The sequence below is a fragment of the Rhinoderma darwinii genome, chromosome 3 (genome assembly GCF_050947455.1).
Source record: "Rhinoderma darwinii isolate aRhiDar2 chromosome 3, aRhiDar2.hap1, whole genome shotgun sequence".
Lineage (NCBI taxonomy): Eukaryota > Metazoa > Chordata > Amphibia > Anura > Rhinodermatidae > Rhinoderma > Rhinoderma darwinii.
In genome coordinates, this window is record NC_134689.1 from 296,683,639 (window position 1) to 296,708,760 (window position 25,122).

Sequence of the window (25,122 nt, forward strand, 5' to 3'; positions counted from 1 at the left end):
TTAAAAAACGAGCATTTTTGGCCAAGTTATGACCATTTTTGTATTTATGCAAATGAGGCTTGCAAAAGTACAACTGGGCGTGTTTACAGTAAAAGCACAACTGGGCGTGTATTATGTGCGTACATCGGGGCGTTTTTACTACTTTTACTAGCTGGGCGTTAGGAATGGGAGTGTATGATGCTGACGAATCAGCATCATCCACTTCTGTTCGTTAACACCCAGCTTCTGGCAGTGCAGACACACAGCGTGCTCTCGAGAGATCACGCTGTGACGTCACTCACTTCCTGCCCCAGGTCCTGCATCGTGTCGGCCACATCGGCACCAGAGGCTACAGTTGATTCTGCAGCAGCATCAGCGTTTGCAGGTAAGTAGCTACATCGACTTACCTGCAAACGCCGATGCTGCTGCAGAATCAACTGTAGCCTCTGGTGCCGATGTGTCCTCGCTCGTCCGACACGATGCAGGACCTGTGAGTGACGATACAGCGTGATCTCTCGAGAACACGGCTGTGTCTGCACTGCCAGAAGCTGGGCGTTCTGAAGAGAAGTGGATGATACTTCTCGTCAGAACGCCCAGCTAGTAAAAGAAGTAAAAACGCCCCAATGTACGCACCTAATACACGCCCAGTTGGACTTTTACTTTAAACACGCCCACTTGGACTTTAGCAAGCCTCATTTGCATAAATACAAAAATGGTCATAACTTGGCCAAAAATGCTCGTTTTTTAAAAATAAAAACGTTACTGTAATCTACATTGCAGCGCCGATCTGCTGCAATAGCAGATAGGGGTTGCAAAATCTGGTGACAGAGCCTCTTTAAGTAACAAATAGATTTAGATTCCCTATATTGCTGGCATGCTAGTTTATTTTCCTCAAAGAGTTTTTCCCACGACCACAAGTCTGTCTTGGTGTTTTTCCTGAGCATTCAGGCTTCTTTGAGAAGTAAAGTGCTTATAGCAGAAAACCAGGCCGGTAAAGTTGCTGCATGCGGTTGAAGATTATTTTTGGAGTGTATTTCAGCATTCCTGACCTGTATTTTTAGGGATCTATCTTTAACTTGCAAGGCTTTTTATAGCCTTTATCTAATGTGACGGAAAGGTGCTGCCCCTTCAGTACAATGCTAGCTTCGGACGTTCTCAAAGAGAAACTTAGGGACAAATAGGGAATTGCGTAAATGGCAATCACTCAGAATTGCTCTCTTTACAAGTGGGAGTATCCTGATAATAAGCTGCAGGGGATGGCAAATATCCTGTGACTGTAAGGAAGAATGCTCAGCGGACTACAGGTTGCTATAAGTCTGGTAATGGACCCCAGACTACAAGCTACTGTAAATGATCCTGTGTCTACGGATTATGCAGGTTATAACCAAACTGCGGTTTATGTACTTTAGGACTCAAATCACACACAAAACTGGAGCCTTTCTTAAAAAAAAAATGTGTCTGCTGCCTTTGTCAAAAGTGTTTTATATTGCGAAACTATTACATAAGATTGGACTTTGTGTAACAAACAGTTTGGCCTAATGCACACGACTGTGCTGATTTTGTGGTTGACAAAACCACGCATACGTTGTTTGTATTTGCGGTCAATTTGTCCACAAAAAACTTCCGTAGTGTGTCATCAGTATTCATGGATCCACCAAAAAAATGGAAGGCTGAAACCCCTTGAGTAGGTCACATGCAAATACAGACCGTTAAATGACATGTCCTGAGTTTTTGCGACCTGGTCTTGCGGCCCCCACGTGGTTCCGTGAACATCACGGTCGTGTGCATGGGCTCATATGAATGAATTGTGCATAGCACACGGACATAAAACCACGGTTGTGTGCATTACGCTTTTTACGAACTTATGTTAGGCCTCATGCACACGACCGTAAGGGTTTTTACTGTCTGAAAATATGGAATCGTATATATGGATGCACAACCGTAGCCATCCGCAACTGCAGACAGGAACAGGACATGTTCAATATTTTGCGGATCATTTCTACGGCCCGGACATACATCCGTAAATATACGGAAAGGTGTCCGTGCCCCATAGAAGTGAATGGGACCGCAATTTCATCCGTAATTACGAATGAAAACTACAGTTACGTGCAAAACCTTGCTGGGCAGGGCAGCTGTTTACATGCGCTCTGCAGGATGACTGCTCTGTATGGATGGAATATGTGCATAGAAGGCCAGTTGTAGGTATCTCCTCGAGACAGAGAAGGGTTTGCATGTAAACAAGGCCTCCTCTGCAGCAGTGATTCTGGACATCTGAATGTTAACATGGCTCAGAGTATTAGTAAATCAGGGCATATACGGGCAAACTTACTATTAGGGTATGTTCACACGCATTGTTTTCAGACGTCATTCGGGCGTTTTACGCCTGAAAAAACGCCCCTAATACGCCTACAAACATCTGCCCATTGCTTTCAATGGGAATTACGATATTCTGTTCCCACGAGCCTTTATTTTACGCGTCGCTGTGAAAATACGGTGCGTAAAATGACGGCTCGTCAAAAGAAGTGCAGGACACTTCTAGGGACGTTTTTGGAGGAGTTTTTCATTGACTCCATTGAAAAACAGCTCTAAAAACGGCCGTAAAAAAACGCAGCGAAAAACGCGAGTGGTTAAAAAAACATCTGAAAATCAGGAGCAGTTTTCGCCTGAAAACAGCTCCGTATTTTCAGACGTTTCTGGTCACTGCGTGTGAACATACTTTAAGTGTTGCGCCAGAATTCTGGCCTAAGTTGCACCTTCTTTTTGGCGCAGATCATTTTAGACAAATTTAATCTAATTCTAAGCTGTGTAAATGTAAGACCGTATTAGAAAATCTGTCCCACATTGTGTTGAATAACGTGTTTTATTCTCATTTATATACTATATATTGCATAGCAATGAGCGAAATCTGCGGGAAGAATGTGCGGCAGAAAAGAGCATGCTCCATATTTTAAAAGCCAAAGCACCCCCTTCTACTCTGCGTATATAATTTTTCCACTGTATGTGAAGGCGTTTTCTACACTATACTCACATGCACTTGTACTGTACTTTGTTGCTGATTTATGGTGTGAATGTGCCTTTAAGGTCAGGGTACTATTGCAACCCAAGTGATACACTCCATCCAATAGAATCTTAGATGATAGAACAGATACTGAGCATCTAACTGAAGCCTAAACATCAGCTTGTATATGTCTGTTATAGACAACACTATAGGGGACATTTATTTATAGTGCCGAAAGATATGACTTCACAAGTTGGAAATAGTACAAATGCAGCCAAATGTATCAAATTGTCACTCATGCTAGAATATATTTGACAAAACCCACTATAGGTGTATTAAGCAATTTCTCATGTATCTTTACGGCAGGTGTACATTTAAAAAAATAATAATTTTTTTTTTTAAATTTAAATATGTTTAACAGGAAACGTTTTTTTTTTTTTTTTTGCTTTTATATGGTTCCACATGTATGGCGTACATTTGGATTAATCTACAGACTAACTGGTCCATAGAGGGCAGCACATGAGACACAATGCAGAAGATATATATATATATATATATATATATATACACACACACACACATACATACATACATACATACATACATACTATATACACACATACATATGTGTGTGTGTTCACATTCTGATACAATTTGTTACAATGAATGATCAGCCACGTGCCAGTAAGTAAACACCTCAGGGCAATGCCAGGCAGATGACTAATCTCTTTCTAGAACTTCACTAGTTACAACATCAAAAGTAACAAATATGATACAGTACGATGTATCTGCTTCTATACAGGCATTGGCAAGATTCTGAAAATCCACAAATGAGTCGGCGGCAGATAAAGCAGGAGAAATAAGCCGCATGTTTCTGTAATAGATTAATCATGTTTCAGTTTTCTTATAGTATTTCCTGCCACTTGGCTTTTGCAAAATGTAATGTTCACAATATCTGACAAGTTTCTCACTACTCATGAATTAGCTGGTCACAAATAGTAAAAACATAAAGTATGTTTCTCTATAACAAATGAAAGATTTAAAGCATTTTGTTTTAGGGGTTATCCAGCTTTTAACCCCCTCCCCCCTCCCCCCTCTAGGGCTGATGTTTCTGACTGGTCTCTGTTTAAGTCTGGCAGTGATGGCGTGCTATACCAACAGATATCTATGGCATGGTGGGGTCAGGGTGGTGGGTCCCTCCAGATATCTATGGCATGGTGAGGTCAGGGTGGTGGGTCCCTCCAGATATCTATGGCATGGTGAGGTCAGGGTGGTGGGTCCCTCCAGATATCTATGGCATGGTGGGGTCAGGGTGGTGGGTCCCTCCAGATATCTATGGCATATTAAACATGGTGGATTCAGGGTGGTGGGTCCCCCCAGATCATATATCTATGGCATATTAAAACTGGTGGGTTCAGGGTGGTGGGCCCCCCAAACATCAGATATCTATGGCATATCAAACCTGGTGGGTTCAGGGTGGTTGGGCCCCACAGATCAGATATTTGTGGCCTAGCAAATTAGTATGGCATAAATGTCTTTGCCTTTAAGCTTCATTTAAAATAATTGTAAAAATCTGTATACTGTGTGGAAGTTTCCGTCACATTTTCAGAAAAATATAGAGAGAGAGACAAGCATAATATATGTGAATAATAAAGTAACATATTTAGCTGGTCATACTTGATGACTTATTTTATTCTTTTTTATTATTGAGAGACAATTCACCCAAGGGTGTTTTCCTGCTGAGCACTTCTGAAAAGCACACATTTTCAGCAGATGTTGCTGTGGAAACGCGGCCAGTTGTGTAGACTGGGCCTCTGCCAAGAGCAGATTCTTGGTCTGAAGGGGGTTGAGAGCACAGAGCTGCCTGCCATCTCAGGAATGGTGGGCCGCCAAATCACTGAAATGGAAAAGCTATCTAATATTGGAGCGTTTCTCACAGGAATGGATTGTCAAAATACCACACAGCCTATTATTCTGCTGGAAATGAGCATTAGCGGAGATACTGAATCATACACACGTCTTAGTATCTACAACAAGGCTGGTATTGTTCCCTATATACAGCTATAAAGACATGGGCAGAAAAGGAACACATATTTAGGTGTCACCTTACTCTCCCTGTATTTTCGGGCATGGTATATTTGTCCATAGGGCTAAAACATGAGGTCTGATCCTACTGAATAAATGGAGAATACATATTCTGACTACATGAAACGGACTAGAAATAAAAGGGGTTGTCTCACGTGATCGTCGCTAGATAATAGGGAATTGCTATTTATGCAGATCCCTAATAAAATGCCTTTAGTGATAATGTGCCTGCTAGTACTAGTTTTTTCTGCAATCATTTTTCAATTCTAATTTGCTAAAACAATGCGAGTTGAAGAAGTACAATGAGAATACCCATTGTCCCACATCGTGGAATGAAGAAAATACTTACCGTAACTGTTTTTAGCATAGCAACTACATTGGCAGTGAGTATGGGTGATGTCACTGCAAAATATACTGCAAGTATAGATGATGCTTTGTTGTGTACAAATACAGAATGTGAATATTCCATACACACTGAACTGGAAAATATCAAAATGATTGCGTCATCAGCAGGGGCACCTTAAATACGGGCATCTGTAAGGCATCCATGAAACGTAATGTTGAGCAGTAAGGTTATGTTCACACGCTAGACTAAAAACGGCTGTAAAATATTGAGCTGTTTTCAAGGGAAAATAGCCTCTGATTTTCAGCCGTTTTTAAAGGATCAAGTGTTTTTGGAGCTGTTTTTCTATTGAGACAATGAAAAATGGCTCCAAAAACGGCTCAAGAAGAGACATGCACTTCTTTCTCACGGAGCGTAACGCAGTTTTTCCCATTGAAATCAATGGGCAGATGTTTGGAGGCGTTCAGCCCCCGTATTTCAAGCCATTTTTCAAGGCTTTTACGGCCCGAAAGACGGCTGAAAATAAGCCGTGTGAACATACCCTAAGTGTACTCGCCAAGATAATACGGATAGTTTCCATTTACTCACTGAATGGTCAACATTGCCCTTCGCCAATAACAAAGGCTGAAAGAGCTCACTACAATTCTGATTGGATGAGAGCCTGGAAAGAAGCAGGGATTCACTCACTTTGTGCCACTAAATTGACTAAGCCCTAAGCTGCCCTTTGGAGGACTTTGTAGTAAAAACAGCCTTAGGCTCTGTTCACATCTGTGTTGGGGTCCCGTTCTGACGTTCCGTTGGAGGCTTCCGTCAGAACGGGACCCTGAGCAGACACAAACTGACACCGACAGAAAGCAGAAGTTTTTTGTCTCCATCACCTTTGATTTCAATGGTGACGGAGCCAGTGCCCCTGGTTTCTGTTTGTCTCTTTTGTGCACCGGATCAGTCGTTTTGCCGGAAGCAAAAGCGTCCCTAGATTTGTAAAGCAATATCTCCTGATTGCGGCAATACCCCACATGTGGTCATAAACAGCTGTTTGGACACACGGCGGGGGTCAGAAGGGAAGGAGCACTATTTGGCTTTTGGAGCTCAAACTTACTTGATTGGTTTTCGGGTGTTATGTCGCATTTGCAAAGCCCCTGAGGGACCAAAACAGTCGACACCCCCCAGAAGTGACCCCATTTGCTGAATTTAGTGTAATTAGGCCGTCAAATTGTTTTTTATTCTTTTTTTTATAGCGTTCACCGTGCGCTATAAATGACGTATCTAATTTGTTATGTGGGTCGATGCGATTACGGCGATACCATTTGTATATAGGTTTCTTATGTTTTACGGCGTTTGCACGATAAAATCAGTTTTAAAAAAACTATTTCGTTTTTGTGTCACCATATTCTAAGAGCCACAACTTTTTTCTTTTTCTATCAGGAGAGGTGTGTGAGAGCTTGTTTTTTGCAGAACTGTAGTTTTTATTGGTACTATTTTTGGGTACATGCGTCTTCTTGATCCCTATTTATGCAATTTTTGGGAGATGAAGTGACTAAAAATAGCGATTCCGGTATTGTTTTTTTTTTATGGTGGTCACCGTGCGGGATAAATTACATTATATTTTATAGCTCAGGTCGTTACGGACGCGGCGATACCAATTATGCATAGTTTATATATTTTTTTTCTAATAATAAAAGGACTTTATAAGGGAAAAAGGGCGATTTTTTTAAATGTTATTATTTTGACATTTTACTTTTGTACATTTTTCTGTAACTTTTTTTAACTTTTGTTGTTTTTTTAGTCCCACTAGGGACTTGAAGATCCAATTGTTGGATCATTGTTAGAATACCCTGCAATACTTATGTATTACAGAGTATTATACCTGTCAGGACCTAATCACCTTCCATAGATGGCAGACCGGATGCCTTTGTTAGGCTTCCGGTTGCCATAACAATCGCACCCCCGCAACAATCGGCCCCCGCAATCGCGTAGCGGGGTGCTGATGTTGCTATAACAACTTAAATGCGGCGGTCGTTATTGACTGCCGCATTTAAGGGGTTAATCGGTTCGGATCACCGCTGTGATCTGACCCGATGTTTTCACCCAGTACTAGGGCTGCTAGTAGCAGCCTGTACTGGGAGATGCCGGGCTGCGGGGAGTGCCTGTGTGCTTTGTTAGGAGAACACGTAGATTAACGGGCTGCAGGCACAAGGACCAGCTCTGCAGCCCGTTAATCTACGTGGGGTGGTCGGGAAGGGGTTAAGCAAAAAATTATATGTACCCCAAAAGAGTTTTATTAAAAAATATGACTCGTCCCACAAAGAACAAGCCCTCATACAGCTACATTGATGGAAAATATAAACTTTATGGCTCTTGAAGTGCGGCAACAAAAAAAGATGAAATGTGCTATTAATTTGTAAAAGTAGTAAAAGACTAAAAAAAACTTAAAAAACTATCTATATATGGCATTTCCGCAATCATACGACCCATAGAATAAAAGGTAACACATTGTTATTTATGCCACACGATAAAAGGCGTAAATTTAAAATGAAAAAAAAAAATATGGTGGAATTGCTGGGTTTTTGTTTTTTTTCAATCCCACCTCAAAAAATTTACTAAAAATGTTAATTAATAAGTTATATGACCCCAAAATGAATGCATAAAAAAAATACATCTCGTCCTGCAAAAAACAAGCCCTTATACAGCTCTGTTGACGATAAGAAAAAAAATGTTATGGATCTCAAAATGTGGCGTCACAAAAACAAATGAATTTCTTTTTATTTATTTTTTTTAAAAAGTGTTTTTAATATGCAAAAGTAGTAAAACATAACAAAAAATTTGTGAAGTTAACATGTTATTTTTACAGCAGGGTGAATGGAGTATAAAACAAAACCCAAAAAACAATGGCGGAATTGTTCTCTTTTTTGAGCACCCTAAAAAAAGCTAATAAAGTTTTCTAACATATTATATATACTCCACAATGATACCATAACGTGTCCTGCAAATAACAAGCCCTCATACGAAAAAAATAAAAAGTTATGGCCCTTGGATCACAGAGATGAGAAATCGAAACAAATTGCTGTGTCCTCGAGGCCCAAAATAGCTGTGTTAAACAGCTAGGGGTTAAACAGGTGGACCAGCCAAAAGAACAATAGCTCTGTTCGCCTGGATGGAGATGTGGCATTAAATCAGACAAGGTTTCCTTTCTACTTCATATTTCAATATTTGCTCAACCAATCTAAAAATACAACCTCACAGGCTTACAGGTCACGCATATCCAGCCAAGCCTTGCAATGCGCTGGCCGGAGAAGACTCATATTACAGAGAACTTCTGATTCTGAAACCTCTGATCTGGAATCACAGACCAAAGTGAAAGTTGTAGTTTGGAATGAAATGTGGAAAAAACAAAGAAATCAGAATGATCTGAACTTCATATTGTCTCTAAGACATTTGTAGATATAGATCCGTCTTACACGAGGTAGGAAAGACCAGTCTATGCAACCTGAAGGCACAACAGGTCAGACCTGTTCTACGCAAAGCACTTTAGTTGCACAACCTTCTTAAAACACAAATAAAACTATAGCAGACTTGTAATATTCTGTATTATGAACACATCTGGTGTACACGGCAGGACAAATCCAATTACTTAGGAAGACTTATGGTACGTTGTCACTGATATACTATAGCAGGATAGAATCGCGTTTTGCAAGTTCTTTGGTAACCCAAGGTTAAATGAGACAGAAAGTTAACCAGTAACAACAGTAATTCTTAAGGGCTCCCGGCAACAGAAAAGCTTCTGCAACAACATTCCTGGACTAGTCTGTAGCCAGAGCCACAAACACAACTAGGGCTAAAGATCGAATCTTACAGACTTGCCTCTGCCTGGTGGATCATGGTGCTCTGTTGCCCTCACTTTTATCTACCCTGAAACTCAGCATGCCTCATACCAGGAATGATGCTTCACGCTTCCAGCTCTTCATTTAATTCTTCTTCCCATTTAGTGGAGATAGGTCTCAACAGGCCCTATTCACATTACGTCAGGGGCTTCCGTAGGGGGTATACATCGGGAAGGCCCCTGACGTATACATCAGACAAAAGGCCAAAACGTATCCCACTGTATGGCATACAGTGGGATACGTTGCCCGGGGACCGGCCCTGGCAAAACTCCTGAAGTCACTGTCCATTTATGGACAGTGACATCTGGAGGAGTGTCGGAGTCCCCAGGCAGAGCATCAGCTGATGCTCTGCTTGGGGAATTCAGCGATAGGGAATTTCTGAATTCACTGTCCATATATGGGCAGTGATATCAGGAGGAGTGCTGGAGTCCCCAGGTAGAGAATCAGCGGATGCTCTGCACGGGGACTTCAGCACTGCTCCTGAAGTCACTATGCATATATGGACAGTGACTGCAGGAGTTTTCCTGGGCCGGAGTCCCTGGACAGAGCCAGTGCTCTGCCCAGGCACTCCAACGCTGCGGAAGCTCCTGATTTCACTGTCAACATGTGGACAGTGATGTCGGGAGCTCCCCGAGGTATACGTTTAACGTATACCTGTGGTGGATGCCATACACCCATAGGCTCCCGTGTTAAAAAACTTATACCGTGTGGTATACATTTTTTCTGCGGGATCCCACAGGATGGAATAGCGTAGTCTACTACACTACTCCAGCCTTCAAAAAAAAAATGTAAAAAAGTATACTAACGTGTACCAGCCCGACGGTCGCCAAAAGGGCACTTTTAGTTTCCATTGGGATAATGGAGCCCTATGGACACGTTTATCTTGTGCGTCGGGAGCTTATAAGGTAAACATAGTGCCTTAACGCGATGTAAATGGGCCCTACAAAAAAAGTTGTCAGGTTTCAGACAAATGTATGTTATTTTTAACATAATTCAAAGTTATACAATTTTCCAATATACTGTAATGGCCGGAAGGAGGTGAAGGGAAAGTGAGCCCTAATCTACCCACCGCCCTGTCCCTGCCTACTTGCAACGACTCGCCCTAGGCGACGAGGTACAACTGGGCGGCGGTCCCTACGCTGTCTAAGTGCACAGGAAAACAAACAGGGAACATGCAAGGGAAGGGGCAGTAGCCACGGAACGCCACGAGGAAACGGAGCGGCGAACGGACAGTCAGGACCAGGACGAAGTGAGTACACCCAAGCGGGCAAGGAGACAGAAGCAAGCCAGGGGCAAAGCAAGCAGGTCAAGCAGAGCTGCAGCAAGGCAGAAGCACGGCAGAAGCAGGCTGGAGCAAGCAGCAGTGGGGCCAGGAATCCAAAAGAATTACAAGCACTGAGGGAGAGAACAGGGCAGGTAATAAAGGACAGGGGGCGGAGCTAACTCCGACAGACCAGGCCGCGATAGGCTCTCCCACTCCTGAGCCTGCCACCCTGGTTGGTGGGAGATGGTGTCAGTCGAACAGGTCTGGCCTCAGGTGTGGATTGATTAATCCCAGGAGTATACCTAGATGAAGTACCTGGCAGATCCCTAACAGTACTCCCCCTTTTATGAGGGGCCACCGGACCCTTACTAAGGGGACCCGGTTTAGTGGGGAAGAGAAGGTGGAACCTCCTGATCAATACCCCAGCGTGAACATCACGGGCAGGTACCCAAGTCCTCTCCTCCGGCCCGTATCCTCTCCAATGGACCAGGTACTGGAGGGAGCCCTGGACCATCCTACTGTCCATAATCTTGGCCACCTCGAATTCCACCCCCTCAGGGGTGAGAACGGGAACAGGAGGTATCCTCGAGGGGGACCAGGACGGGGAGCAGCGTTTAGGGAGGGAGGCATGGAAGACGTCATGTATGCGAAATGATGGGGGGAGCTCCAGACGGAAGGATACAGGGTTGAGGACTTCAATGATCTTATAAGGTCCAATAAATCGGGGAGCAAACTTCCTGGACGGGACCTTAAGGCGCAAGTTCCTGGACGACAACCAGACCAAATCCCCGACGACAAACCGGGGGTTAGCAGAACGTCTACTATCCGCCTGAATCTTTTGTGCGCTCTGGGACGCCTCTAGGTTCTTCTGAACCTGGGCCCAGACAGTGCACAGATCCCGATGAACATCCTCTACCTCAGGATTATTGGAACAACCAGGGGAGACGGAGGAGAATCTTGGGTTAAACCCGAAATTACAGAAAAACGGGGAGACCCCTGACGAGTTACTGACCCGGTTATTCAAGGAAAATTCAGCAAGGGGAAGGAATGAGACCCAATCGAATTGACAGTCAGAGATGAAACACCTTAAATATTGTTCCAGGGATTGGTTGGTCCTTTCCGTTTGGCCATTAGTTTCGGGATGGAAGGCGGAGGAGAAGGACAGATCAATCTCCAACTTTTTACAAAAAGCTCTCCAAAATAAGGAAACAAATTGTACCCCTCTGTCAGAAACGATATTGACTGGGGCCCCATGGAGACGCAGGATGTGTTTCACAAACAAAGAAGCTAACGTCTTGGCGTTAGGTAGCTTCTTAAGGGGCACAAAGTGGCACATCTTGCTGAAGCGGTCGACAACCACCCACACCACCGACTTGCCCTGAGATGGAGGCAAATCGGTGATAAAATCCATGGAGATATGGGTCCAAGGTCTCTGGGGAATGGGCAAGGAACGTAGTAGGCCCGCAGGTCGGGACCTAGTGGTTTTGGACCTAGCGCAAACCTCACAAGCGGCGACGTAAGCCCTAACGTCTTTAGGCAACCCAGGCCACCAATAGTTTCTGGTAATGAGGTGTTTGGTGCCCAAGATGCCAGGATGACCAGATAGAGCGGAGTCATGGTTTTCCCTGAGTACCCTCAGCCGGTATTGCAGGGGAACAAACAGTTTGTCCCCAGGGACGTTCCCGGGAGCTGCACCCTGATCAGCCGCGATATCAGAAGCTAAATCAGAATCCGTGGCAGAGACGATTATACCAGGGGGTAAAATACAAGCAGGATCCTTCTCAGAAGGAGGATTGGCCATGAAACTACGTGACAGAGCATCAGCCTTAATATTCTTGGACCCAGCCCTATAGGTAACCAAGAAATTAAATCTGGTAAAGAATAGTGCCCACCGAGCTTGTCTAGGATTAAGCCTCCGGGCCGATTCTAGGAAAACCAGATTCTTGTGATCCGTAAGGACCGTTACCTGGTGTCTGGCCCCCTCCAGGAAGTGCCGCCACTCCTCAAAAGCCCATTTAATGGCTAGAAGTTCGCGGTTGCCAATATCATAGTTACTCTCCGTGGGCGAAAACTTCCTAGAGAAGCACAGGGGCGGAGATGGGTGAGGGAGCTGGTACCCTGGGACAAGACGGCCCCCACTCCCACCTCGGAAGCGTCAACCTCCACAATAAATGGCTCCTCTTGGTTGGGCTGAATCAGCACGGGGGCCGAGATAAAGCACTTCTTGAGGGTCTCAAAGGCCTGGACGGCCTCAGGGGGCCAATGGAGGACATCAGCACCCTTGCGGGTAAGGTCCGTAAGAGGCTTAGCGACGACCGAGAAGTTGGCAATAAATCTCCTGTAATAGTTGGCGAACCCTAAAAAACACTAACGCCTTAAGGGAGGCAGGTTGGACCCATTCCGCCACAGCCTGAACCTTGGCAGGGTCCATGCGGAATTCATGAGGAGTGAGGATTTGCCCTAAAAAGGGTATCTCCTGTAGCCCAAAGACACATTTTTCAGTCTTAGCAAACAGATTATTCTCCCGAAGGACCTGGAGCACCTTCCTGACATGCTCCACGTGGGAGGACCAGTCCTTGGAAAACACCAGTATGTCATCAAGGTACACAACAAGAAAATTACCCAGGTACTCTCTCAGGATTTCATTAATAAAATTCTGGAAGACAGCAGGGGCATTACACAACCCAAAGGGCATGACCAGGTATTCGAAATGACCCTCGGGTGTGTTGAACGCAGTTTTCCACTCATCCCCCTCTTTGATGCGGATAAGGTTATATGCCCCCCGTAGATCGAACTTAGAAAACCATTGGGCTCCCTGAACCTGATTAAAAAGATCCGGAATCAAAGGAAGTGGGTACTGGTTCCTTACGGTGACCTTATTCAGGTTACGATAATCAATGCACGGCCTAAGACCACCATCCTTCTTCCCCACGAAGAAGAAGCCAGCACCTACAGGAGAAGTCGAGGGGCGAATGAAACCCTTGGCCAGGCATTCTTGGATATACACCCTCATGGCTTCACGTTCAGGACATGAAAGATTAAATATCCTACCCTTAGGAAGCTTGGCACCAGGCACCAAATCGATAGCGCAATCGTAATCTCTATGGGGGGGCAACACCTCGGAGGCCTCCTTAGAAAACACATCGGCGAAGTCCTGAACAAACTCAGGAAGCGTGTTTACCTCCTCCCGGGGAGAAATAGAGTTAACAGAAAGACATGACATAAGACATTCATTACCCCATTTGGTGAGATCCCCAGTATTCCAATCAAACGTGGGATTATGCAACTGCAACCAGGGAAGACCTAATACCAGATCAGACGATAATCCCTGCATCACCAGTACAGAGCACTGCTCCAAATGCATGGAGCCAACCAGGAGTTCAAAAACAGGAGTATGCTGAGTAAAATAACCATTAGCAAGGGGAGTTGAGTCGATTCCTACTACAGGGATAGGATAAGGTAAATCAATACAAGGCATCTTTAGAGACATAGCAAATTCCGCAGACATGATATTAGCAGATGACCCTGAATCCACGAAAGCACTGCCCGTGGCAGCCCGGCCAGCAAACGAGACCTGAAAGGGAAGCAAAATTTTATTGCGTTTCACATTAACGGGAAATACCTGTGCGCCCAAGTGACCTCCCCGATGATCACTTAGGCGCGGAAGTTTTCCGGCTTCTTATTCTTGCGCCTGGGACAGGTGTTCAGTAGATGCTTGTCGTCCCCACAGTAGAAGCAGAGACCATTCATTCTGCGAAACTCCCTACGTTGTCGAGGGGACATGGAAAACAAACAGGGAACATGCAAGGGAAGGGGCAGTAGCCACGGAACGCCACGAGGAAACGGAGCGGCGAACGGACAGTCAGGACCAGGACGAAGTGAGTACACCCAAGCGGGCAAGGAGACAGAAGCAAGCCAGGGGCAAAGCAAGCAGGTCAAGCAGAGCTGCAGCAAGGCAGAAGCACGGCAGAAGCAGGCTGGAGCAAGCAGCAGTGGGGCCAGGAATCCAAAAGAATTACAAGCACTGAGGGAGAGAACAGGGCAGGTAATAAAGGACAGGAGGCGGAGCTAACTCCGACAGACCAGGCCGCGATAGGCTCTCCCACTCCTGAGCCTGCCACCCTGGTTGGTGGGAGATGGTGTCAGTCGAACAGGTCTGGCCTCAGGTGTGGATTGATTAATCCCAGGAGTATACCTAGATGAAGTACCTGGCAGATCCCTAACATATACTTTCTGTATTAATTCTTTACGGTTTTCAAGATCTCTGCTTGTTGTTATTCAGAAGGAACATTCATTGTTTACTTCCAGTGGATAAAATTCCGTGCATGGTCACGTGATGGACACACAGGTGCACGGCTCGTTACAGTTAAAGTATGTGTATCAGAGCTGTGTCTTTCGAACGATCCCAGCACCTGACTTTCTATTGAGTCTGTACTCCGATACATTGATTTCCAGATTTTTATACACCGGAAGCAAACAAAGAATGTTCTTAATGAATAACAACAAGGAAAGATCTTGAAAGTCATGAGGAATTAATACAGAAAGTACATTGGAAAGCGGTGAAACTTTTAATTATATAAAAATAACATCCATTTGCTGAAACTGGACAACCCCTTTAAATGACCGTGCAAAGCTCTTAGCCTCGTTTTTGGGTCCAAAATTCCTCATATCAACGCAATGGAAAATATGAAGTAGGCAAGGATAGATGTAGGGGAAAATTCTTACGTTGCTAGTTTATTCTGTACATCGGCTAAAAGGATTGACTACTGGCTCAGGTATTATATAGCAGCCTCTACGGTTAGTCAATGATAGCTATGTTATACCTTGCTTGTTCATCAAAATCTAGGAAATGTGGGCAAAATGTATAAAGTATCGCACATCTGGAAGAGCATTTACATTATACCTTGGTAGAACTTGGTATACCTTGAACTGTTTTGAGGGAAAAGCAGGAACAACCAAACGAGTCATTATTTCTTTATACCATAACGTCATAGATCTGAAGAACGCATTATCATACATGGTACTGAAATATATATGACTGTATGTCAGACACATGATGCTGAACTTTTATTTCCTTAACAATTTCCGAGACAATGATTGTTCTTACAGCAGGAAGTAGTTGGAGATGTAAAGAGATCGGGAGGTCGCCATGAGGAAACATGGGTCACGATATGTACATCCTCGTGAGGTCACAACAGGAAGTAGATACAGAGATATGGACAGATAACGGCAATGGAGACAGTCGTAACTTTCATGATTTAATAACGTCTCCATTAAAAATAGCACTTTTCATTTTAATATTCAGCTAGACATTCTCCCATAACTCATGAAAAGGAAATAAACTGTCGAAAGTCATCTTGGGATTTAAGACTTAATAGCATTAAACTTTGTAGTATGAAAAGCTTCCCATTAAAGTACAGAAAAAGTGACGCAAAATTTTCAAGAAATTTCAGGACAAGCTAATAATTCTGGCTCCATTGTTCATTATGGAAGTTGCTCATTATGGAGAGAGAAAGTGCCAGAAAATAAATAAGAACGAGGTGCTGGCACAAAACCAACTGGCACGCCCAGAGGGAATGCATTTTAAACATTTTGGCTTACTCCATAGCAGGGTGGGGAGTAACTACATTCACTAATTTCAGGCGATTATGTAACACAAGGACAAATAGAGGTCATTCTTATCGGCCTATTATCTCTCTGCAAGGTTGTTCTGTCATGTGCAAGGGATGTGTCGTTTTAATTTGTCCTTTTATTACTCAACAAGTTAGATGGGTCATCATGCAGAAGTCATTGGATTCTAATAAGATATGACGTCAAATGGACACAGTCGATTGAATTCAATGTCAGGAGAGGTCATGGAGCAATTTTCTCTCATTTCTGTTCATTCACCTGAATTTTTCAATAGATCATGAGCACTGAACCTGCAGCACACCGGTGGTAATGTTAGGTAAATAGGAATAAAGTACCATGGGCCCTCACTAAATCTATTGGCCCAGATTTACCAACTGGCATTTCATACACAGAAGCCTTCTGGAGTTGGGATGCAACAAGTTTATTAAGAAATGCAGGACTCCTAATAAATTCGTTGCATCTACGAGCGGATGTAGAGATCTGCTAGAATTTACGCAAAATTCTGCAATAAGTTATATATAATTCACCAGGCTTTGAGTGGCCCCACCCCTCCCCCTCCTGCTAAGTCCTGCCCCTCCTGCTAAGTCCTGCCCCTCCTGCTTAGTCCTGCCCCTCCTGCTAAGTCCTGCCCCTCCTGCTAAGTCCCATTCCATTAAGGGTATATTCACACAATAGTGGAAAAAAAGTCTCTTAAAAAGGGATCAACTGTCAGGATTTTTTACGGCCGTTTTGGATGAGTGTGTCTCTAAACTTTCATCCACTTCACAGCCGTTTGAGCATTTGTTACTGCCGTTTGTCATCTGTTTGCGGTTAAAAACAAACAAACAAATGAATATTATTCATCATGGTTTTTTTATCCCGACCCCTTAAAACACCACAGTGCCCATGTAGGTAAAGCCACAATGCTCCTGTAGAAAATGCCCACATAGAAAGTGCCACAGTCCCCATGTAGGTAGTGCCACAGTCCCCATGTAGATAGTGCCACAGTGTCCACTGTAGAGAGTGACCACATAGTGATGCAGTGCCCATAGATAATGCCAAAGTGCCCAGTGTAGATTGTGCCACAGTTCCCACATACATAGCGCCACAGTGCCCACATGGTTAGTGCACACAATTACCAGTGCCCACATAGTGCCACAGTGCCCATATATACTGCCACAAAGCCCGATGTAGATAGTGCCCCCTGAATATAGTGTCCACACAGATAGTGTCACTGTACGAATGTATATAGTGCCAAACAAAGTGCCATGTATGTGTCCCCTGTATGTAGTACCATGTATGTGTCCCCTGTATGTAGTGCCCACATAGTGCCACAGTGCCCAAATAGATATTGCCACATACCCCCTGTAGATAGCACCACACCAACCTGTATGTCATGTCCGTGGCTGCGGACCATCAGGTTCACTCTCCCCCTGACGGCCGCAGCCATGGGTCTGTGAGCGCTGGCCCCAGTCTCCTCCACAGGAGACGCCAGCGCTCACTTCCACTCACCTCGGCAGGGTCCTGTTTAATGTTTAATCAGCCCATGAGTGCCCTGGACTAGTAGATGCTTCGAAGCCTGAGCGTTGTTTGCCGTATCCTAGTTTGTCTATGCAAATAGTCTCCCAGTTCCCAGTGTTTCCTGTATCCTGTGCTATCCTGGTCAAGTGCCGTGCTGTGCTGTAGTCGTGCCGTGCTATTTTCCACGCCTGTCCTGCTACTCCACGCCTGACGTCTACCCGCTGCCTAGTCCCAGCCAAGCCTGCCTTGCTACTGTCCGAGCTGCCACACACACCCTATACGAACTATAGACTGTTACCTGCAGCCTGTTGGCCAGCTGCCATACCGCCAAGGCTGTACGGCCTAGTGGGTCCACAAACCCTACGTGACACTGTAGATAGCGGCACACACCACCCCCTGTAAAGAGCGCCACTCTCTTACCTGTCCCCGTTCCCGCACCATTATTCCCACATAATGTCTACTTACTTGAATTATAAAATACCATTTCACAATGTCTATAGGTCACAATTTACTAGAGAACATGGTGCCTCGGTGTTTTTTTTTTTCTTTTTTTATAACTTCTATGACCCTAAAGGATTTGTCCCGTTTAAAAATGTGGTGTTTTTTTTATACCCTAGTAAAGGGTAACTAAACGTTTGACAAACTTCTGACATGTCATAGTGACTTGGTGGGAGTCCGAGCACTGAGACCCCCACCAATCGCTAAAACTAAGACTTTCTATTGAGTCTGTACTCCGATACATTGATTTCCGGAAAGAGCTGAACAGACATGAAGCGGCTGAGCGCTCACTCGAGTGCTTCAGCTGCTTCGTTCTAGCGTTTGGTGGGGGACCGAGCACTGAGAACCCACCAATCAAAACTTCTGACATGTTGCTATGACATGTCAGAAGTTTGTCAAACGTTTAGTTAACCTTTAAGAAATTCTGAGTTAATAAAGGTGGACCCACTTGTCAGGGTCCTCATCTCGTGGCCAGAGTGGAGAGCAGCTACAAAGATTGTTTCTTGCTCTGAAGGACCTGTCCTGCCCTACATTACACAGACAGCCCATTGATGTGAATGGGCACTGTGTAATGCTAGATTCACACGAGCGTATGAAGCCTCGGACGTCCGAGGTACATCCGTGCTGCACCCCTGCGGATGCATTATCACGCATCCCCCATAGACTAGAATCTATGGAGGGATGCGCAAAAATATAAGACATCCTATTTTTAAAACGGATCCTTCACACGGTCAATTGAAACAACGGCCCCATTGAATTACATAGGTCCATGTGACAGCCGTTGTTTTAACGGCCGCCACACGGACTTAATCAACGTTCGTGTGAATAAGGCCTAATGCTTACTTTCCCCTGTAGTTGCAGTGCAGGGAAATTAAACACTTACTGCCAAGTTTCTCCATAGATTACAGGTGATCACTGGGGTCCCAGCAGGGGGTCACTTTGTAATAAGTTTTCTGTAAAGGGACCCTTCTAACAAGCAGTGATTGTCCAAACCGGGGAGACCGTTGCAACTTCTTACTTACTAATAATTGTACTTTCTTCATTCTATGAATACATCGCTTAAAGACTACGTCCCCCTTTGCAATTTTCTATTGCTTCAATGCACCTAAAATAAAGCAACTTTAAGTAGACCTTATAAATCCGCAGCATGCCAATTTGTGCTGCGAATTTGCTGTACATTTGTTGCAGAATTTCCTTATTAAGGGTAAGTTCACACGTAGTTTTTTGACGAGTTTATTGACGCGGAAACTGCGCCAAAAAACTCGTCAAAAACGGCCCGAAAATGCCTCCCGTTGATGTTAATGGGAGGCGGGGGCGGTTTTCTCCCGCGAGCGGTAAAACCGCCTCGCGGGAGAAAGGAGCGACATGCCCTATCTTCGGGCGTTTCTGCCTCTGACCTCCCATTGACTTCAATAGGAAGCAGAGAAAGCGTATTTCGCGGCATTTTACCATACACATGTAAGCCACACTCATTATCAAGTAGCCGTGTCATTTATCATCCAACACACAAGAACGGACAGGCCTGCAAGTAATGCACTGCACCAGACAAAACGTCACTGCATTTTTATGTGAAAAAGTAATAGCGTATAAACAAGGACTCATAGCAAACAATAACAACAACCCAGCAACCACCACTTCCTCACATGCAGGAAGTTCCTGAACCACTTTTATTAACTATTTACAATTATTATCTACTGTACACGTAACGGATTTATAAAAATCAAGAAATTAGAAGGAAATCTCCTTAAGAATAGATTCAAACAGTGCAGTAAATTTACGTTCATTTTGTAAGTGATTAAAATAATGTTTAAATGAATCCATTTTGTGCAGCGGCCATCTTGCCTGGAGTCTCCGTCATGTTTCTTTTGTAGTGAATAAGAAAGTCTTGCTCCTTTAAGACAAGTTTGTATGTTTCTAAGTTAAGTTATCTTTGACCTTGTTTCTCATGCCAAGCTTGGAAAGAAGGAAAAGGGAGGGAGTGAGATAAGAAGAGGAGACGTTTATATACGTATGTGAGTAGGACTCCCCCCATCTTAACCCCTTCCCGACATTTGACGTACATGTACGTCATGGAAAACATTGACTTCCCGCAAAATGCCGTACATGTACGTCAAACGTTTGGCACCGGCTCAGAAGCTGAGTCGGTGCCATCATCGTCGGATCTCAGCTGTATCTTACAGCTGACATCCGACTGTAACGGCGGGGACCGAAATTAGCTTCGATCCCCGCCATTAACCCCTTAAGTGCAGCGCTCAAACGCGATCGCTGCACTTAAGGTGTTTGCAGCTCATCGGAGCCCCAGCAATGAAATTGCCGGGGTTCCGGTGGCTGCAATGGCAACCGGAGGCCTAATACTGGCCTCCCGGTCTGCCTAGCACCGAAGCCGGTCAAGATCCGCCCGGCGGCGGAGCCTGATCGGCTTCCGTAGCTGCCGGCAAGATGGCGCCGGGTCAGGAGCTGATCCGGCGTCATCAGCGGTGGAGGTCAGCTGTACTGTACAGCTGACATCCACCTGTAACGGCAGGAACCGGAGCTAGCTCCGATCCCTGCCATTAACCCCTTCGATGCAGCAATCGAAAGCGATTGCTGCATCGTAGCGGTTACTAGCAGATCGCCAGCCCTGACAGGCAATCGGGACTGGCGACTGCTGTTATGGCAACAGGAGACACAATGGTCTCCTGCTCTGCCATTACGGAAGCCGATTTAGGCCCCGCCGGGAGGCGAAGCCTAAACGGCTTGCTGTCAGTGAATGACTGACAGATCTAATACATTGCACTACATAAGTAGTGCAATGTATTAGAAAAAAAAATATCTGACCGTTGGACCTTCAAGTCCCCTAGTGGGACTTGAGAAAAAGTGTAAAAAAAGTATAAAAAAAGTGTAAAAAAAAGTGCAAAAAATAAAAGTTTGAAAACAATAAAAGTTTCAAGTAATCAAATAACACACAATCCCCCTTTTACTCTTATCAAGTCCTTTATTATTGAAAAATAATAATAAACCATATGTATTTGGTATCGCCACGACCGTAACGACCGGAGGTATCAAAATATTATATTATTTATTGCACGCGGTGAACAGCGTAAAAAAAACCTGTAAAAAACTTTACCAGAGTTTCTGTTTTTTGGTCACTTTGCCCTACAAATATTACAATAAAAAGTGATCAAAAAGTCGCACATATCCAAAAATAGTACCTATAAAAACTATAGCTCGTCCCGCAAAAAACAAGCCCTCATACAACTCCGTCGACAAAAAAATTAAAAAGTTATGGTTCTCACAACTTGGCGACAGAAAAAATACATTCTTTTTACAAAAGTAATTTTATTGTGCAAAAAGTTGTAAAACATAAAAAAATGCTATAAATTAGGTATCGCCGGAATCGTACTGACCCACAGAATAAAGTTAACATGTAATTTATAACGCATGGTGAACGCTGTATAAAAAAAACAAAAAAAGCTGTGCCAGAATTGCGTTTTTTTGTTTACCTAGCATTCCAAAAAATAGGATAAAAGGTGATCAAAAAGTCACATGTACCCCAAAATGGTACCAATAATAACTACAGCTCATCCCGCAACAAACCAGCCCTCATACCGCTACGTCTATGAAAAATAAAATTAGTTATGGCTCCAATAAGTCAGGAAATAAAAAAATATGCAGTTGTGCCCGAGGGGAACATTTCTTCTGTTTGAAGAGGCGATTTATCAAGGACCTAAAATTAGGGAACCAGGAAAGGGAGGGCCCAAACATATCCGCTGGAAGCGACGGTGCCCGTATTATACCAGGACAACACTTCCCAGCAAAATTCCTCAAACTACAAAGGTGCGGAGTGTGGACCAAAAGGGGGATAAGAAATTACACCATTTATCAGTGCGACACCGGCCTGTGCAGAAAGGATTGCTTCACAGCGTAACACACATCTATGGATTATTTTTTTTTTTTTATACCACCTGACTATGCCCCTTATATACTCCGCCCCGCTTACATGTACCCCCACATTATAAAACACCAGCAATACTCAAACAAATATAGTACCAAGCAAAATCCGCTCTCCAAAAGCCAAATGGTGCTCCCTCGGCCCTGAACCCTACAGCGTGCCCAAACAGCAGTTTCCTTCAACATATATGGCATCGTCATACCCGGGAGAACCCTTTTAACAATTTTTGGGGTGTGTGTCTCCAGCGTCATAAGCTGGGCATGACATATTTGCCACTGAATGGCATATCTAGGGAAAAATATAAATTTTTAACTTGCACCATCCGCAGCGCATTCATTTATGGAAAAGACCTGTGGGGTGAAAATGCTCACTACACCCCTTAATTAATGCCTTGAGGGGTGCAGTTCCATAGTGGGGGTCACTTATCAGGGGTTTCTTTTTATTATTTCACATCTGAGCCTCTGCAGTTGTGAACCAATACTTTGTAAATCGCCAAATTTGGCCTCCACTCCGCATGGTACTCTTCACTTCTGAGCCCTGTCATATGTCCAGACAAAAGATTAGGGCCACATGTAGGGTGTTTCTAAAACCGGGAAACACCGCATAATAATTAGAGAGCTGTCTTGTTATGGTGGCACAAGCCGGGCACCACATATTGGCATATCTATGGAAAAAAATCCCATTTTCACTCTGCAACATTGAGCGCACACTAATTTCTACAAAACACCTGCAGGGTTAAAATGCTTACTACACCCCTTGGTAAATGCATTGAGGGGTGTAGTTTCCAAAATGGGGTCACTTCTGGGGGGTTTCCACTGTTTTGGGCCCACAGGTGCCCAGAAACCAATCCAGCAACATCTGCACTCCAAATGGCGGTCCTTCCCATCTGAGCCCTGCGGTTTGCCCAAACAGCAGTTTATGACCACATATGGGGTATTGCCGTACTCGGGAGATATTGCTTTACAAATGTTGGGTTCTTTTTTTTCCTTTATTTGTTGAGAAAATGAAAAAATTTGCGCTAAAGCTACGTCTTATTGAAGAAAAAGGACTGTTTTTATTTTCACTGCCTAATTCTAATAAATTCTATGAAACATCTGTGGGGTCAAAATGCTCACTACACCCCTAGATGCATTCCTCAAGAGGTGTAGTTTCCTAAATGGAGTCCCTTTTTGGGCGTTTTCATTGTTTTGTCCCCTCAGGGGCCTTGCAAATGTGACCTGGCCTCCGCAAATCATTCCTGCTTAATGTGATCTCAAAAAGCCAAATAGCGCTCTTTCCCTTCTAAGCCCTGCCGTGTGTCCAAACAGCCGTTTATTACCACATGTGGGGTATTGTTTTACTCGGGAGAAATTGCTTTACAAATTTTGTGGTGCTTTTTCTCCTTCAGTCCTTCTGGAAATGAGAAAAAATTAGCTAAACCTACATTTTCTTTGAAAAAATGTAGATTTTCATTTTCACAGCCTCCTTGCAAAAATTTCTGCAAAAAACCTGTGGGGTCAAAATGCTCACTATACCCCTAGATAATTTCCTCAAGGGGTATAGTTTCCAAAATGGGGTCACCTGTGGGGGGTTTCCACTGTTTTGTCACCTCAGGGGCTTTGTAAATGTGACAAGGCCTCCGCAAACCATTCCTGCTAAATTTGAGCTCCAAAAGCCAAATAGCGCTCTTTCCCTTCTCAGCCCTGGGGTGACTTTTTGGGGGTTTCTAATATATAAGGCCCTCAAAGCCACTTGACAACTGAACTGGCCCCTGTAAAAATAGCCTTTTGAAATTTTCTTGAAAATGTCAGAAATTGCTGCTAAAGTTCAAAGCCTTGTAACGTCCTAGAAAAATAAACGGATGTTCAAAAAACGATGCCAATCTAAAGTAGACATATGGGGGATGTTAATTAGAAACACTTTTGTATGTTATAACTGCCTGTCTTACAAGCAGATACATTTAAATTGAGAAAAATGCTAATTTTTGCAATTTTTCGCTAATTTTTGGTGTTTTTCACAATTAAATACTGAACATATCGAGCAAATTTTGCCAGTAACATAAAGTCCAATGTGTCACGAGAAAACAATCTCAGAATCGCTTGGATAGGTGAAAGCATTCCGGAGTTATTACCACATAAAGTGACACATGTCAGATTTGAAAAATGAGGCTCTGTCAGGAAGGTCAAAAGTGGCTAAAGAGGGAAGGGGTTAAAAGAACGAACTATTATATTCTTGCCAAGAGAGATAAGGCACCTGCAACCCTGATGTGTAAAGAATTATAATAATGCATCTGAAATGCATCGCATGACTGTAATTGGCTGATTTAAATATTGTCACATTGCCTCTGATTGGTTAACCTCAAGCCTACACCCCTTTTGAATTATATTATTGTAATAGAGTTTGGCAATAAACCTCAGAGGAGTACTTTGAGCATACCAGCAGCGTCTGTGAGTCTAATTCCTCTCCCGATATATAGAGAAAACATGATTTGGACCTGGATAAAATCACTGGAGGGCGGGTATCGCTTGACATACCCATTACAAATTTCAGTCCAATATATTTTGGCTCAGTTGTTGCGTCAATAGTTATGTATGATATCAGACGTATACAGAGGTACAGTATTTAACGGAAACCATTAGCAATGGAAGCATTACCATTGAAATGAGTAGTAATGCAAACGGAAGCTATGGTTTCAGTATGCCGGTCAGTTGATGGGTTCCTCTGACGGAAAGGTCTGACGGAACCCATCAATGGAAGCAGAACGCTGATGTGAACAGGCTCTTAAATAGGCCTTGACTAATAATCCGAACCAATGACAAACTCTACTATCACTGACAACAAAGGTCTCTTTGTATTTTAAGAGCTAGTCCAAGTTTTTTGTAGGGAATCACAGTATACGGAGAGCATTAAGTTTTCTTTTTCCCCATATATGAAAAATGCAGTATACACACAGTCTATACACAGTTTAAGGTATAAGGAAGGAAACTGATCTAAGTATCAACCAGGAACTCCAAACCTCTTAGGCAAGACTAT

At 43.8% G+C, this 25,122-nt stretch overlaps 1 protein-coding gene across 1 annotated transcript in view; it reads right to left on the reverse strand.

The window, feature by feature from the left end:
• Nucleotides 1-25,122, reverse strand: part of IQGAP1 (IQ motif containing GTPase activating protein 1) — a 178,621-nt gene that overhangs the window by 95,077 nt on the left and 58,422 nt on the right. The gene's annotated exons all lie outside the window — the stretch shown is intronic.